Below are 15,393 nucleotides of genomic sequence, written 5' to 3'. Positions count from 1 at the left end.
AACTCCAATTCCTCCGCATAGGTCGCTCCTCATTAAAAGATAGTCTTTATGTTAGGACAACAATGCTTTGTAAGTGGTATCAAATATATCCAGACAAATGATTGAATAGTTGCATCCTTTATTCGACTCTCATTTTGTATGATTATTTCCTTGCACTTTCCGGAAGCTTGCCGGCTTGACTTATCTTGTCACGAGCCCTTAGAGGAGCGGATCCTCAGAAAACTCAACAGAGGAGGTCATCACCGGCAAGACTCCTTGCCGCACTTAGTGCAACCATTTAAATCATCGAGCTCGGGTCGAGGCGAAATAAGCTGCTACGTAGTCGTCGAAAACGTTGGGCCAGTTCGAAACGAGATAAGGGTGCTCTGTGGCCACTCAAGTCGTCGAACAGGCTCGAAACGGAGTCGGAGTGCACTGATCCTAGCAAGGTCCATCTATGCGCGGGGTTCTCGTACAAAATTGGATACTTCAAATGGATGCAACTAGTCTACCCAGAGCCTGGTAAGGAGTTTGATTCTGTACTTATCTCGCGCGTCGCGGCATTCCTAGCCGCAGCGTTTGAAGGTGCTGCAGGGGAGGAGTATCCATGGCCCCGACAAGCTGACGTTGCCTCCAGCGGCCTTTGTCCACTCTGGAGGAAAGAGACATGCTGGGGCGTAACACTTTCTTATCTCTGCTGCATGAGTTTTGCTGGCGGAGCCCCCGAGCGAATCTTTTTGGCGTCACAAAACTCCAAGGAGGAATGCGAGCCTGAGGGCACGTGAAGGGGCGGTTCGGGGCCTCGGACGCGTCCTCGACGACCATGCAACACTTCAAAGAGGTGCGTCGGTCGCAGTAAGCATCGAAGGCCTGGCCGAAGCCCCCTGTCACGCCCTCGACAGCAGTGCGGCATTCCAAGGAGGTGTGTTGTCAAGGCGATGCGGAGCTCGGGGCTTCCTGCTCCTTCCACCCGCGCTCGCATAGCACCTATGGAGGCGCTATGATATCTTGAGCGGGCAGAGCAGCCACTGCTTCCTCCCAATCATGGAAGATGCAGCGTCAAACTAGGATCAGTGGAGCCGACGAGCGGCTCGTCGTATCGGGGTGGCGCTGATGTCGGCCTGCTTTCGGCGACCCGCCTACCCGGCGCCAGAGATGTTGGTGAAGGATTGACACCTTTGGTGGCCTCAACGATCCCCTTTTTGCTGCTTTGGCGGGGAGAGGGGTCGCAGCAAGAGCAGAACTAACAGTCAAGTCCCGGCAAGATCGTTTTACCCAAGTTTGGGCCACGTGGTGCGTAAAACCCTACTCCTGCTTGTTTAGTTATTCGTTTTGGGTTACTGTAGATCTGTCCCTTTTTACAGCCTTTCGATTTGCCCAAAAGCCCCTACTACTGAGCCTCGGGCCTCCTTTTATAGGCAAAGGGGTCACCAGAGTGGCTAAGTGGGTGAAAGGTGGGTTCACGAGTGAAAGAGTGTCGACCGACAGTTACAATGTTACTGCCTTGTCAGAGGTGCAATAAATGCTTCAGCATACTTCCCTAACCTTTTCAGGGGGGTTGGACACGTACCCACACGTGGCATGTCCGGGGCGTTGCGCTGGTGTGCGGGCGGACGCTTGGCACATGCATTGTCGGTGGCGTGCTCGTCGGTGGAGGCGTTCGTAGGTTGCGAGGGCGCCCTGGTCCCGCGCCTCTCCTCGGGCCTTTCTCATTCTTCCCGGCAGTGTTACCTTGTCGGGGCTCTTCCTGTTCCTGTCGGCAGGGAGGCAATGGCCTGCCAAGGCCTTCTCAGCCTTCCCGGCAAGGGTGTCTTGCCGGGGCTCAGTATTTCTTCCTTAGCGGGAGTGTCTCACCGTGGCATTATCTATCTCCCTAGCAGGGAACTCCTGTCGGGGTCTCTTCTTCCTTCCGAACAAGCGAGTGCTTGCCGGGGCTTGCAATTTGCACTTGGTGGTTTCTGAGTCTCGCTTTTCCGTAAGCCCCAACGACGCGCCTTGCCGTTGCGGAGGGGCTGCCGGTGTCCGCGCACAAGTCTAGGGCACTGGAGACCCCATTCTTTAGTGCACCGACACACTACAATACACCCCTCTCACCAAAGAAATATCAATCTACCTGGCGAAAGCAACTCAATAAATCAGATAGATATACGGCGCTATAATGATCATGCACATATAATCATTTTTGGAATTTAGAGAGGACTCAAATATTTATCATGAATAATCTGAACGTAAACTCACAATTAATTAGGTCCCAACAAATGCACCGCATAAAAGAATTACATTGGATCGATCAAAGCAAAATGCGATCATCATTGTATTGAAGATCAAGAGAGAGAGAGAGAGAGCCATCCAGGTACTAACTATGGACCCGTAGGTCTATGGTGAACCACTCACACATGACCATGGGAGCAGAAAGGATGATGTAGAGGCCCTCCATGATCGATCCCCCTTTCGCAGGGCACCGGAGCAGGGCTCTAGATGGGCCCATGGTGGAACTGACACTCGCGGCGGCACAAAAAGTGTTTCAGGAGGCTTTCTAGGGTTTTGGCATATATGTGAATTTATAGGACGAAGAGGTACGCGAGGAGGAAACCAAGGGAGACGAGGAAACATTGCGTGCCCTAGGCTCTTACCACTCCCTATTGGCTCATGCGTCCCACGTGGGGCTTCTTGCCTCCTCCCGAAGCTTCGAGGTTTTCTTTTGGTCCAGAAAAAATAACCAAATTTTTTGTTACTATAAACCTGAAAAGCCAAAAACATGCAGAAAAGAACAACTGGCACTAGGCACTGGTTCAAAAGGTTAGTGCTCAAAAATCATATTAATTTGTATATAAACTCCCAAAAAGTATTTTATAATAATAATAAAATAGCATGGAATAATAAATAATTATAGATACATTGGAGATGTATAAGCAACCTTCAAGCAGAAGCACTCGCATGGGCGTCGGCCACGACCGTTAACCACACAAGACCCTAGTCCAGGTTTATACCTGTTTGAGACTGAACCCGCAAGGAAGTCTAGTCGAGGATTCCTCTAAGGCCCCGAATGATGTGTGTAGGGTTCCACAAGCCCACCATTCTGGTGCCACTTGGTACACCATACCATTGTGCATCTACTGTACTATAGCCTACCCCATCGGGAAGCGCTAAACACGGCCAACAACATTTCTCCTACAAACACCAGAATCTTTGCAACTTCTGGACAGAGATCAAGGTGATTAATAAGCCGAGAGGGTCCATTGGTTTTAGGCCGAATGCATGGTAGTATCTTGTCTTGGATAACATACACATAACTCTGTTCTTAAGGATGGTCCCAATGAGACAACTCGCCATGTACTCCTACATGGCCTCTCATTGCTACCTATACCAAATCGGATTCACACACTTAGTTCTCACACACCAGGAAATGAACAGATCCATTCCTATTCATCGCCCAGATGGATCGGACCCAACACGATTGTAAGCATAACACACACAATAAGCAAGCATGGATGAGTAAGCACAAAAGGCTCAAGAAGTTGCTACTCATGGTAAGTGGTTTCAACTATTTATGATGAAAAAGGCAGGTCATGATACGGGGCAAACCCATCCGTGTCGATCTTACACGAATTTGAGGGCGATTCCTCAAGAACAAGAAGAACACGGGGATGAACACGGAGAAATCACAAGGGGAAACACTCAGGAACAAGCCCAATCACACATCCACTAGACTCAGCACACACAAGATCCACAATGGTACATGAATAAGAAAGGGAAAGTAAGATACATGGTAGAGTTCATCCCAAATCTCGTAGGGAGATGGGGCCTTGAATCTACTAGGAGATCTTCCCTCGTAAGGGGCCTTGGCATCCACTACCTGGTATTCTCACATGGAGGCATCTCCATGGGAGGAGGTAGTAGATGGAGCTATGCTCAACAAAAGATATGCATAAGCTTAGATAACTCTAGGGAGGAGGTGGGGGTGGCGTTTATATAGTGCTAGCCATCAAGGGGTAAGTTGGAGAGATATACAAGGACAAAAACCACGGTTGTGCATAGTTGGTCTCCAACGTACAAAGATCGTCGAACATCCGACAGCTCATGAGGGTTCGTACGTCCAACGATCCGTGAGGGTCCGGACGTCTGGTGCATCTCGGACGTCTGAGGATCTGGCTCGGTCGAGGTGGCCTCAAATTTCCGGGCATGTCGGTCGTCCGGGAGCTGTGGCGGGAGGACTTGGGTGGTACCAGTCGTCAGTCATCCCAATGAGCTCGGACATCCGGCACTGGGATGGATCGGACGTCGAGTGGGGCTCGGTCGTCCGACCGCTGGAGCGTCCAACTTCAGCTCTTCTTCTTCCGCATCCTCTTCCATGCTTCCCTTGCGGATGGTGTAGTCATACATAGGTGCTGGTACCCCTCCTCGTCATCCGTGAAGCTCCGACAATACCCATGCATGCAGACGAGAGGATTGTCAAGTAGTATACCATCCTCGAAAGGCACAAGCTGACACATGTAAAGGAGAAGATTCACCTTTGTATGTATGAGGTAGATGTAGCACGTGTTACTTGGCAAAGGCACTCTTGCCATGGTCACGTCCGTGGGATGCTCCGTGTCATCCCCTCCCCCTTGGTAAAGATAAGTCCTCGGATCGAAATCAAAATCACAATGGGAAGTAGATGGCGTCGCCGTGCAGAAGTGGACGATCACCAAGCACTCATCGTCATCAAGCTCTAAATGGGCACTCTCTAATGTCTTACCATCTAGTAATTCCCGCGAGAGGCGCAAATACGACAAACACTTGGAAAAAAATGTGGTTAGAGTTAGAGCATAACCAAACATTCAAGTGGTGAATCACCGAACAAGTGTTGTCATCATGCATATCATATTGTATAACGAAGGATTGTGGCTTGACATGTAAGCATATAAATTGAGCACAAGCAAAGTAAGCATGGGAACAATTGTGCAAAGGTGAGGTAGGGATGCAAATACGGGCGCCAAGATAACAAGCATCTACCTCAATGTTATAGCAAGCATGCACAAAGTGCTCAACGAATGGCCTATTGTAGATAAAGAAATCATTCACAACACCAAATAAAATGAAGTGTCTAAACACATGGAGTAATCCGAAGTGCAAGGAAATCCAAGCATAATGTGCACATGGTGTAGTGAAGATTGTGTGGCACTCAACACGATAGAAAGAGAAAGTGGTCAACATGTTTGAGGCACTCAAGTCAAGCATGTAGCAGCAACGTGGCATGGCAAAAGTGAAGAATGGACATTGTTGCAACCAAGTATATTATAAGAGCAAACAATCCACAAGTTGGATGAAACACACAAGGCATAGATGTCATGAGGCATGGCAATGTGGCAATCACAAAGAAAAGCAATATCACTAACATGTGTGCAAGTAAGTGGTCCAAGATGGCCAATATATGTCATGGTACAAGCAACACAAGTAGGATGAGCCACAATATCCATGTTGAAGAATGATGTCACCTCGAAAGCATGACCTTGTGCGTTCATCATAATGACGATGCGCAAGCAAGTATGATGTAGAAACGTGTCGGTGTAGCATGGATCGCTCTCAAGAGCTCGAATCGTCCACTCACGTGAAGTGTTGGTTGACATGTAGTCAAAGCATCCTACACATACACACAACAAAGAAAACAATGTATATGCAAGGTATATGCACACATCATCCATCGTAATTGTTCTCTTCTCTTGCACATAACCATTAGATGCAAAAGTGCAGGAACAATAAGATGCAACAATGGCTATATTCATGGCACTAAGCATATGGTGCAAAGAAGGAAGACAAGCTTGATTCACATGAAAGATGTCAAAAGCTCCAATAATATGAGAGAAAGGTATGGGGGCAAGCTCATTAGTAAGATTAATAACGTTACTACACTCAATACATGGCATTAGCAAGAAAGATGCAACACACAGAGACATATGTCAATATGAAAAATCGTCCATGTGCGAAGCAAGGCAATGGTTGTCATCAACCGCATGAAATGAGCAAGTATTACTCATCGGTGATGCAACATGATCAGGCATAGCGATCATGTCGTGCAAACTAGTAGTGCGAAGATGCAACATACTAGAGGAAAACATGGCAATCATTTCATGTGAGCAAATAATTGGCATAGAGAATGCACATGACATATCGCAAGCACGAAAACAAGATATGATTAATATATCATCATAGGCATAGGGCACAAAGCAAACATGGCAATAAAAGTAATATCTCCACCAAGCTTGCAAATACACATACAAATACGAGAATCATATGTGAGATGCAAGGCATGGGTAACAAATGCATCACTACTGGAATCTGCTGGTTTGCCGACAGCTAGAGCTGAGGGCAAAGAACAGTTTAACTGATGGCGAAGGCTTTGCCGTCAGTGTGTTGTCGGCAAAGGTACCGGCCAAGATTTTATCGGCAATCACCTTCTTTGCCGACAGCCGGAGCTCGACCGACGGCAAAGACTTTGCCATCACCTTTCTGGCACAGGCTGACGGCAAAGAGGAGTGGCGGCAACGGCGCAGGCCGAGCCCCGTTAGAAGGTTAATGGTAGGCTTTGCCCATAGCCGTAGCAAAGCTGACGGCAAAGCCTCCCCTCTTTGCCCACAGCCGTAGCACAGCTGACGGCAAAGCCGAAACCCCTGGGTCCCCTTGGCCGCCTCTTTGCCGACAGCTGGAGCCCAGCTGACAGCAAAGCCTACCCCTGGGTCCCCTTGGCCGCCTCTTTGCCGACAGCTGGAGCCCAGCTGACGGCAAAGCCGAAAATTTGGTATTCCCAGAGTTGCCAGAAAACACAGGCTGCCGCCACGTGTCTTCTTTGCCGTCAGTCCACCGACAGCAAAGCCTTTGCCGTCAGTAAGCTGTAGGCAAAGACCCTCTCTGCTTTTTTTTCATATTTATTTTCTGTTAATTCCCTGCATTTGCAAAACATAGATACAAACAACAACATATATATATTGAATCTGCCCCTAAACAGCACCACAAGTGCATCACAAAGTGCAAACAACACGAATATATGTCATTAAAGTGCAGACAAGATCACAAAGTATTACAAAGCATCACAAGTGCATCCACAAATACAATTGCATTACAAAGTTCATCTAGGAATACACAAGTGCATTACAAAGTCTCGAGCATCCATCCATATGCCATGCTGCTTTATCAAAATCTGCATAATGAGAAAGAATTTAGAAGAAGAATACAATAAGAAAGAAGTTATCTAAATTAATCTAAGAAATTAGAAGAAGAAGTGGAAGAAGAAGTACAAGAAGAAGTGGAAGAAGTGGAAGAAGAAGAAGAAGATAGAGAAAAAGAAAGAAGAGAAGTTATCTTTTTCTCCTCTTTCTTCTTCTCTTATTTCTTCATCTCTTGTTTTTTCTTCTCTTCTGGTTTCTTTTAAAACTTTCTAAACTAATTATGTCATTTTTGAGCTCTAATATCAACTAGAATTTACTAAGATAACTAAACCATGGCTAATATCAACTAGAATTTACTAAGCTAACTAAAGCCTGGCATAATCTAAGTTGATCTAAACAATAAGAAGAATAAGAAGGAGAGGAATAACTTATCGAATGCCAAGAAACGAAGGAGAAGCTGCATCTCCGTTGGTCGCTGGGTTGCTAGGGCTCTCACCAGGAGAAGTAAAGGGATCGTGGGATTCAACTCTTGAATGGTGTTGCAACAAGGCAAGAGTTAAAATATGTGGTTTGCACGGCGACAGACAATGGTATAAGACCGTGCAAGGTTGGTCATTGAAAGGGAACTCGCCGTTCCCACCGGAGAAGGCATCGGCGGAGGGGGCGGCAAACCTTGCTTCTCACACATAGCCTGCAAATTAGTTTTCGAGGAGTCAAAGAAATAGCCTTGTTGCGTCTCACACATAGCCTTGCTTCTCACACAACTCACTTACCGCAACGAAGTCGTGCATGGCCTTCGCATGGGCATTATTGCGTACCCTCTCCTCGTCAAGCAACCTCTGCGTATTCCGGTCCCTCTCCTCCAACAAGAGCCTGGTGGCCTCCCTCTCCTTCATAAGTGCGGCCTGCAACCACTCCTCAAAAGGAATTTTCATCATCCATCCAGGGACAAAAGAACGAAAGAAATAATGAAGAAAACTAACCTCGATGGCAAGATCAACTGGCCTCACGCGTTGCCGTATTGCCGGAGTGGAGCTCGTTTGCCTCGACTTGATCTGAGATAGAGTCTCAGTGATAGGGACGAAGCCATCACACATGGCCAGCGTGCCATGACTCTTACCGCCACCAGAGATCATTAACTCCTCTGGATCGATAGGATTCTGGCTCGGGTCAAAGTCAGGCCCACGCAGCTGTTTGATCACCTCAGAGTAAGACGTCATCTTGTTGTAGGCGGACAGGCTTGTGTACACCGACGGCCCGTCCCCCTCAGAATATGCCTTTGCCGTCTTGTATGAGCCCTTATGGGCCATGCTAAATGCGGCGTATCCCTCAGGCTCGGGCTGGTTATTGTGTTTGGCCTACACGAAAAGACAAAGAATTAGTACAACAAAAATCATGAACGAATGAATTATTGATGAAACAAAACAAGGCACACATACCCATTTTTTGGCGTATTGCTTGATCTTGGCATTGCCTTGGTGGTGTGGCACACCAGCCAATTGGGCACGACGGTCCTTGGCCATAGTGTGGGTGCTCAACCAAGCCTCTGTGCACCACCTATCCGCTATCATCTCCCAACAATCCATCTTACACTACAGGAATCACCTTCTTTGCCGTCTGCCATCACAGACGGCAAAGACAATATCCCGGATGGCAAAGACAATACCACAGACGACAAAGATTGTCACGGCCGGCAAAATTTCTACGTCAGCCTACGACGGCATAGGACCTTCTTTGCCGTCTGCCCCCCCAAAGCGGACGGCAAAGATCTTTGCCGTCAGCTTTCCTTAGGAGCAGTCGGAAAAGCGCTTGAGACGGCAGCCGACATGCGTTGCCTCCGTTAGGGGTTAACGGAGGCTTTGCCGTCTGCCTCCTCCTCCATCTTTGCCGTCTGCCTCCCCGCCCATCTTTGCCATTTGCCTTCTCCTCCCCTCCCCTCCCCCTCCATCTTTGCCGTCTGCCTCCCCGTCCATCTTTGCCGTCTGCCGGGTCCTCCCCTCCCCCCTCTTTCCACTCTTTGTCGTCTGCCTCCTCCTCCCCCCTCCTCTGTGCCCTCTTCTTTGCCGTCTGCCCCCCAGGAAGCAGACGGCAAAGAGACTATATGGCCAGCTGCTACTGCCCAGGTTGCACAGCTGGGCGCCACATGGCACCTTTGCCGTCGGTCAGCTGACGGCAAAGGCCTTTGCCATCAGCTGGCAGACGGCAAAGAGCCTATATTGTCACATTTTTATTTATTTTTTCTATTTCACAGCACATATACATATAATTCATAGCACATATATCATAAATAGTCACAACACATATATGATATACATATAAAGCTCATCAATGCCATTTGTTCATCAACGTACATCCCATATATCAAAAGAACCAACACATACAAAGTTTCATCCATATATACATACATATAGTTGCACATATATTGTTCATCCATATATACATATACATATAGTTCCACATTGTTCATCAACTCAAATAAAAACGAAAACTAAAGCACTCCAACGCCAGCTTCCATGCATGTAGTACATCCAATCTGCAAAATGGGAATAAGAAAGTCAGAAGAAGAAGAACAACAACATATATATGACAAATAAGCTAAATTGAAGAAGAAATAGAAGAAGCAAGAAGAGAACAAGGAGAAGAAAAACAAGAAGGAGGAGGAGGAGGAGGAGGAGTAGGAGGAGGGGAAGGGGAAGGAGAAGGAGAAGGAGAAGGAGGAGGAGAAGGAGGAGGAGAAGAAGAAAAAGAAGAGAAGAAGAAGGAGAAGAAGGAGGAGAAGAAGGAGATAAGAAGAAGGAGGGCTCCTTCTCCTTCTTCTCCTCCTTCTCCTTCTTCTTCTCTTCTTCTCCTCCTCCTTATTCTTATTCTCCTTCTCCTTCTCTTCTTCTTCTCTTCTTCTTCTTCTTCTTCTTCATTCTCCTTCTTTTTGAGCTAAATGGGCTAATTATGTCATTTTATAGGAAAACAAGCTAAGTATATAATATTCATGAGCTAACCAAGGTTCTTATGCCATTTTGAGCTTATTATGGTATTTTGGAGCTAAATGGGCTAATTATGTCATTGTTGGGTTAATTAAAGCAAGGATAGTATGAAAGAGGAGAAGAAAGAGGAGGAGGAGGAGAAGAAGAAGATATCAAGAAGAAGGAGGAGGAGGAGGAGAAGGAGGAGGAGGAGAAGGACTAGAAGGTCCTTGGCCTTCTCCTCTTCCTCCTCCTCCTTCTCTTCTTCTTCTTCTCTTCTTCTTCTTCTTCTATCTTTTCATTTTGCCTATTTGTTCTCCCCTTCTCCTCTTGTTGGAGCTAAATTACCTAATTATGTCTTTTTTGAGCTAAATGTTCCAATTATGTCATTTTAGAGGAAAACAAGCTAAGTATATAATATTCATGAGCTAACCAAGGTTCTTGTGCCATTTTGAGCTTATTATGGTATTTTGGAGCTAAAAGGGCTAATTATGTCATTGTTGGGTTAATTAAAGCAAGGATAATATGAAAGAGGAGAAGAAAGAGGAGGAGGAGGAGAAGAAGAAGAAATCTAGAAGGAGGAGGAGGAGGAGAAGGATAGAAGGTCCTTGGCCTTCTCCTCCTCCTCCTCATCCTCCTCCTCCTTCTCGTTCTTCTCTTATTCTTCTTCTTCTTCTTCTTCTTTCTTTTCATTTTGCCTATTTCTTCACCTCTTCTCCTCTTGTTGTACCTAAATTACCTAATTATGTCCTTTTTGAGCTAAATGGGCTAATTATCCCATTTTAGAGGAAAAGAAGCTAAGTATATAATATTAATGAGCTAACCAAGGTTCTTATGCCATTTTGAGCTTATTATGGTATTTTGGAGCTAAATGGACTAATTATGTCATTGTTGGGGAAATTAAAGCAAGGATAATATGAAAGAGGAGAAGAAAGAGGAGGAGGAGGAGAAGAAGAAGAAATCAAGGAGGAGAAGGAGGAGAAGGAGGAGGAGGAGGAGGAGGAGAAGGACTAGAAGGTCCTTAGCCTTCTCCTCCTTCTCCTCCTCCTCCTCCTCCCGCTTCTCCTTCTTCTCTTCTTTTTCTTCTCTTCTTCTTCTTCTTCTTCTATCTTTTCATTTTGCCTATTTCTTCTCCTCTTCTCCTCTTGTTGGAGCTAAATTACCTAATTATGTCTTTTTTGAGCTAAATGTTCCAATTATGTCATTTTAGAGGAAAACAAGCTAAGTATATAATATTCATGAGCTAACCAAGGTTCTTGTACTATTTTGAGCTTATTATGGTATTTTGGAGCTAAATGGGCTAATTATGTCATTGTTGGGTTAATTAAAGCAAGTATAATATGAAAGAGGATAAGAAAGAGGAGGAGGAGGAGAAGAAGAAGAAATCAAGAAGGAGGAGGAGGAGGAGAAGGATAGAAGGTCCTTGGCCTTCTCCTCCTCCTCCTCCTCATCCTCCTCCTCCTCCTTCTCCTTCTTGTCTTCTTCTTCTTCTTCTTCTTCTTCTTCTTCTTCTTCTTCTTTCTTTTCATTTTGCCTATTTCTTCTCCTCTTCTCCTCTTGTTGGAGCTTAATTACCTAATTATGTCTTTTTTGAGCTAAATGGGCTAATTATCCCATTTTAGAGGAAAGCAAGCTAAGTATATAATATTAATGAGCTAACCAAGGTTCTTATGCCATTTTGAGCTTATTATGGTATTTTGGAGCTAAATGGACTAATTATGTCATTGTTGGGGAAATTAAAGCAAGGATAATATGAAAGAGGAGAAGAAAGAGGAGGAGGAGGAGAAGAAGAAGAAATCAAGGAGGAGAAGGAGGAGGAGGAGAAGTATGAGGAGGAGAAGGACTAGAAGGTCCTTGGCCTTCTCCTCCTTCTCCTCCTCCTCCTCCTCCTCCTCCTCCTTCTCCTCCTTCTCCTTCTTCTCTTCTTCTTCTTCTTCTTTCTTTTCATTTTTCCTATTTCTTCTCCTCTTCTTGGAGATAAATTACCTAATTATGTCTTCTTGGAGCTAAATGGGCTAATTATCTCATTTTAGAGGAAAACAAGCTAAGTTTGGAGGAGAAACTTACCGTAGTGGTCATCAAGGAGGAGAAACACCACGGTTGCTCGCGCCGGCTTCGTTTGGAGACGGTTGCCCTCGAGAAGGGTCATGCGATGCCGCTCGGGAGTTATTCTGCAGAAAAGATATTTTGCAATGTCTCAATTAGCATGATGACACTCAATTATTAATACTAGTTTATAATGAAACTCACTGTGCCAATCAAAGAGAAGACAGGCATCGGCGAAGGGACTTGACCGCTCTTCTCGCACAGGCCCTGAAGAGTGGGTCGTGTTAGTTAGTATTGAAACAGACATTACACACATGATTTGGCTAATGTGAAAAAAAGCATACCACAAAAAGCTCGTACAGGGCCCGTTGACGCGCCTCATTCCGGGCCCTCTCCTCCTCAAGAAATCGTGTCGTGGTCTGGTCCCTCTCATCAAGAGCAGCCTGAACAGCAGCCTGGCTCGCCAATCTCTCTTTCTCAAGAGCAGCCTGGTTTGCCGCTCTCTCTTTCTGAAGAGCAGCCTGAAAAACCATTCCTCGTTACCACAGTAATGATCTATGGTGACACACATAATGAAATGGATGAAAGTGTTCTTAGTCCATACAACTAACCTCGATGGCAAGTTCGACTGGCCGTGGACGAGGCATTATATCAGGACATCTGCTCGACTGGCGCGCCTTGATCTCCGGAAGAGTGAGTGGACAACGTATTATCCCATCTCCAATGGCTATCGAGCCATGGGGCCTCCCGCCACCAGATATCATCACCAGCTCTGGATCCAAAGGTTCCTGGCTAGGGTTAAAGTCATCCCCTTTCGTAGCCTTCCCCGCGTCCCTGTATGCCACGAGCTTCTGGTGGGATGATATGTTGGTGAAGTTACTGGGAATATCCAGGTCAGACTCTGAGAATGCCTTCACCTTCTTGTACGAGGCAGTATGGGCCATGTCATAAAGGTCGTACAAGTGTGGCATCTCAGTCTTATTGTGATGCGCCTAAAAGAGAGGAACAAAATATTAGCATCAAGAATGAATTGCATGAATCATGAAGCAAATCACATACCCAGTTTCGTCCAACCTGAAGTAAGTTGACGCTGCCTTGATGGTGTGGCACACCAACCATTTGGCTACGCCGATCCTTCGCATTCTCGTGGACGGCTCGCCAGCTGCCTGTGCACCACTCATCAACCAACGCCTCCCAACAATCCATCTTATCCGCACACCATCTCGGGGGCACCTGTAAGTTATTAGAAAGAATTTGCAGCGCTACGCCTACGAATGAAATCAAGAAAACTACGTAGAAGGACTTAAGAATAGGTAATTACCTTCATGTATTGCTCCTTCTTCAGAAACTTTCCGCGGCAATCCTTCTTATGCTTCTTAATACCACGCGTGGCGTAGTAATCTCGAATAGCCTGCGGCCGAGCCTCGTGGCGCAAGTTCTGTAGTAACCGCCTACACTCGACCTCGAGAACCCTGGCCGCCTCCTCCTCATAACCATCCTCACACCTATAGAAGGTCTGCAATCAAATGTGAAAACACCGATTAGTACAATAATTAGGTATATTGTTAATTTTAGATTCTGTAAAAGGATAATTTACCCAAAAGCTCCTGATCACCATCTCGGCCCTCGTGTGGCACAAGACACCATCTATAATCTCCTCTGGCGGGGCATGCGCAGCCTGGTAGTGCTCCCAGGTAAATCCTAGTGTACGAACCTGACCCTCACCAGGCAACGTGACAAACCCCGGGAAATTTGTCCGGCAAAGCATACCAAGGACGGAGTTCGGCCTGCGGACTCCAAGAGGGTGTACCCATCCCCTGCAGTATGATAAGGTCAGTGCATTAGATATTTGAACAAACTTGAAGGCAAAAGCTAAAAAAAGGGTAAATGTACTTACCTATCTCCTTCAGATTTAATCACCCGGCCTCTGCTCGCGGGTAGCCGGGGCAACCGGGAGACGTGTACTACCACGCTTGTACACGGTGGCCCCGTCCACCTGCACATCGCCCTCACTATCCGTAAGCTCATCCCCGCCATCCCCGCCCCCTGAGCCACCCGGACCCTCGGTCCAATCCGGCAACTCGGTACGATCCGGCCAAGGCTCCCATCCGGGCCTCTCCACGTCGGGTGAAGCCTCCGGAACCGTAGTCTCCTCCGGCTGCTCCTGGTCCGAATGCACCTCGACCTGAGGCTGCTCCTGGACCGGAGTCTCATGGGACGAATGCCCGTGAACACCAGGCTCCTGGACCGGAGTCCCCGTAGCCTCCTCCGCAAACGGGTCGACCATACTAGTCCTATGCTCGGGTGAATGAGCTGGTGGTGGTGGCGAGGATGGCTCAACAGTCCTCCTGGATCTTCCGCGGCCACCACCTCTCCCTGTACCCTTCCCCTTCCTCCCTACCCGACCAGCACCTCTCCCAGTGGGCAATGCCGCCGACGAAGAAGAACCCCCGGCTGGTGTCGAAAGACTGTCTGCCAAGGCTCTACGGAGAGATAGGGGTGGAAGGGAAGTACCACCCCTCGTGCGGGGCGCCTGGGAAGAACCCGTCGAGCGCTCTGGACCCGCTCCCACCATCTTTCAACACCTGCCATGATAAAGATTAAAAGAAATTAGTACAACATAAAAAAATTGAATGACTGACTTGAATAATAATATGTACATGAATAATAAAGATTAAAATATATATAATTTAAGTTGTGAATCTTACAAACTAATAATGATCATCAATAAATGCATCATCATCATCATCACTATCACGCATGTCTTCATGAATGACGTGCTCATCGGGTTAAACGGCGTGAAGTTGTGAAAGGCCTTCCTTTAATCGTTGAAGCATTGACAGGTCATCCGCATCAGTAACCTCTACGAGTTCCAGGTCTTCTGGTTCCGGCTCAGGGCTGGAGTCGGATTCATTGTCGCTGTCTACTTCCATGTTCTTGGATGAAGCACGGCGGTTCTTGAAACGTTTCTTGGAAAGACGTGCTTCTTGGAAGAATTCTCCATCATATGTGTCTGGGTTAATGTGAGGTTCATAATCCTGTTCATTTGGGAGACGTGGTCTGACATGTGGCGGCACTTCATAAACAACATACCAACCTTCGAGATTCTTATCCGTTTGGCATGCCCACGGTAGATAGAAAACTTGGGTCGCCTGTTGAGCCCTAATATAGACATCGGGAACATCTAAATGGGTGTTTGGATTGATTTCGACTAGTCCTATATGTTCATGAGTCCTTCTAGTCTTTTTTGGCTGGAACCAATA

This window comes from Hordeum vulgare, chromosome 4H (genome assembly GCF_904849725.1).
Source record: "Hordeum vulgare subsp. vulgare chromosome 4H, MorexV3_pseudomolecules_assembly, whole genome shotgun sequence".
Classification (NCBI taxonomy): Eukaryota; Viridiplantae; Streptophyta; class Magnoliopsida; order Poales; family Poaceae; genus Hordeum; species Hordeum vulgare.
The sequence above is the reverse complement of the archived record's forward strand: the minus strand, read 5'-3'. Positions refer to the sequence as shown.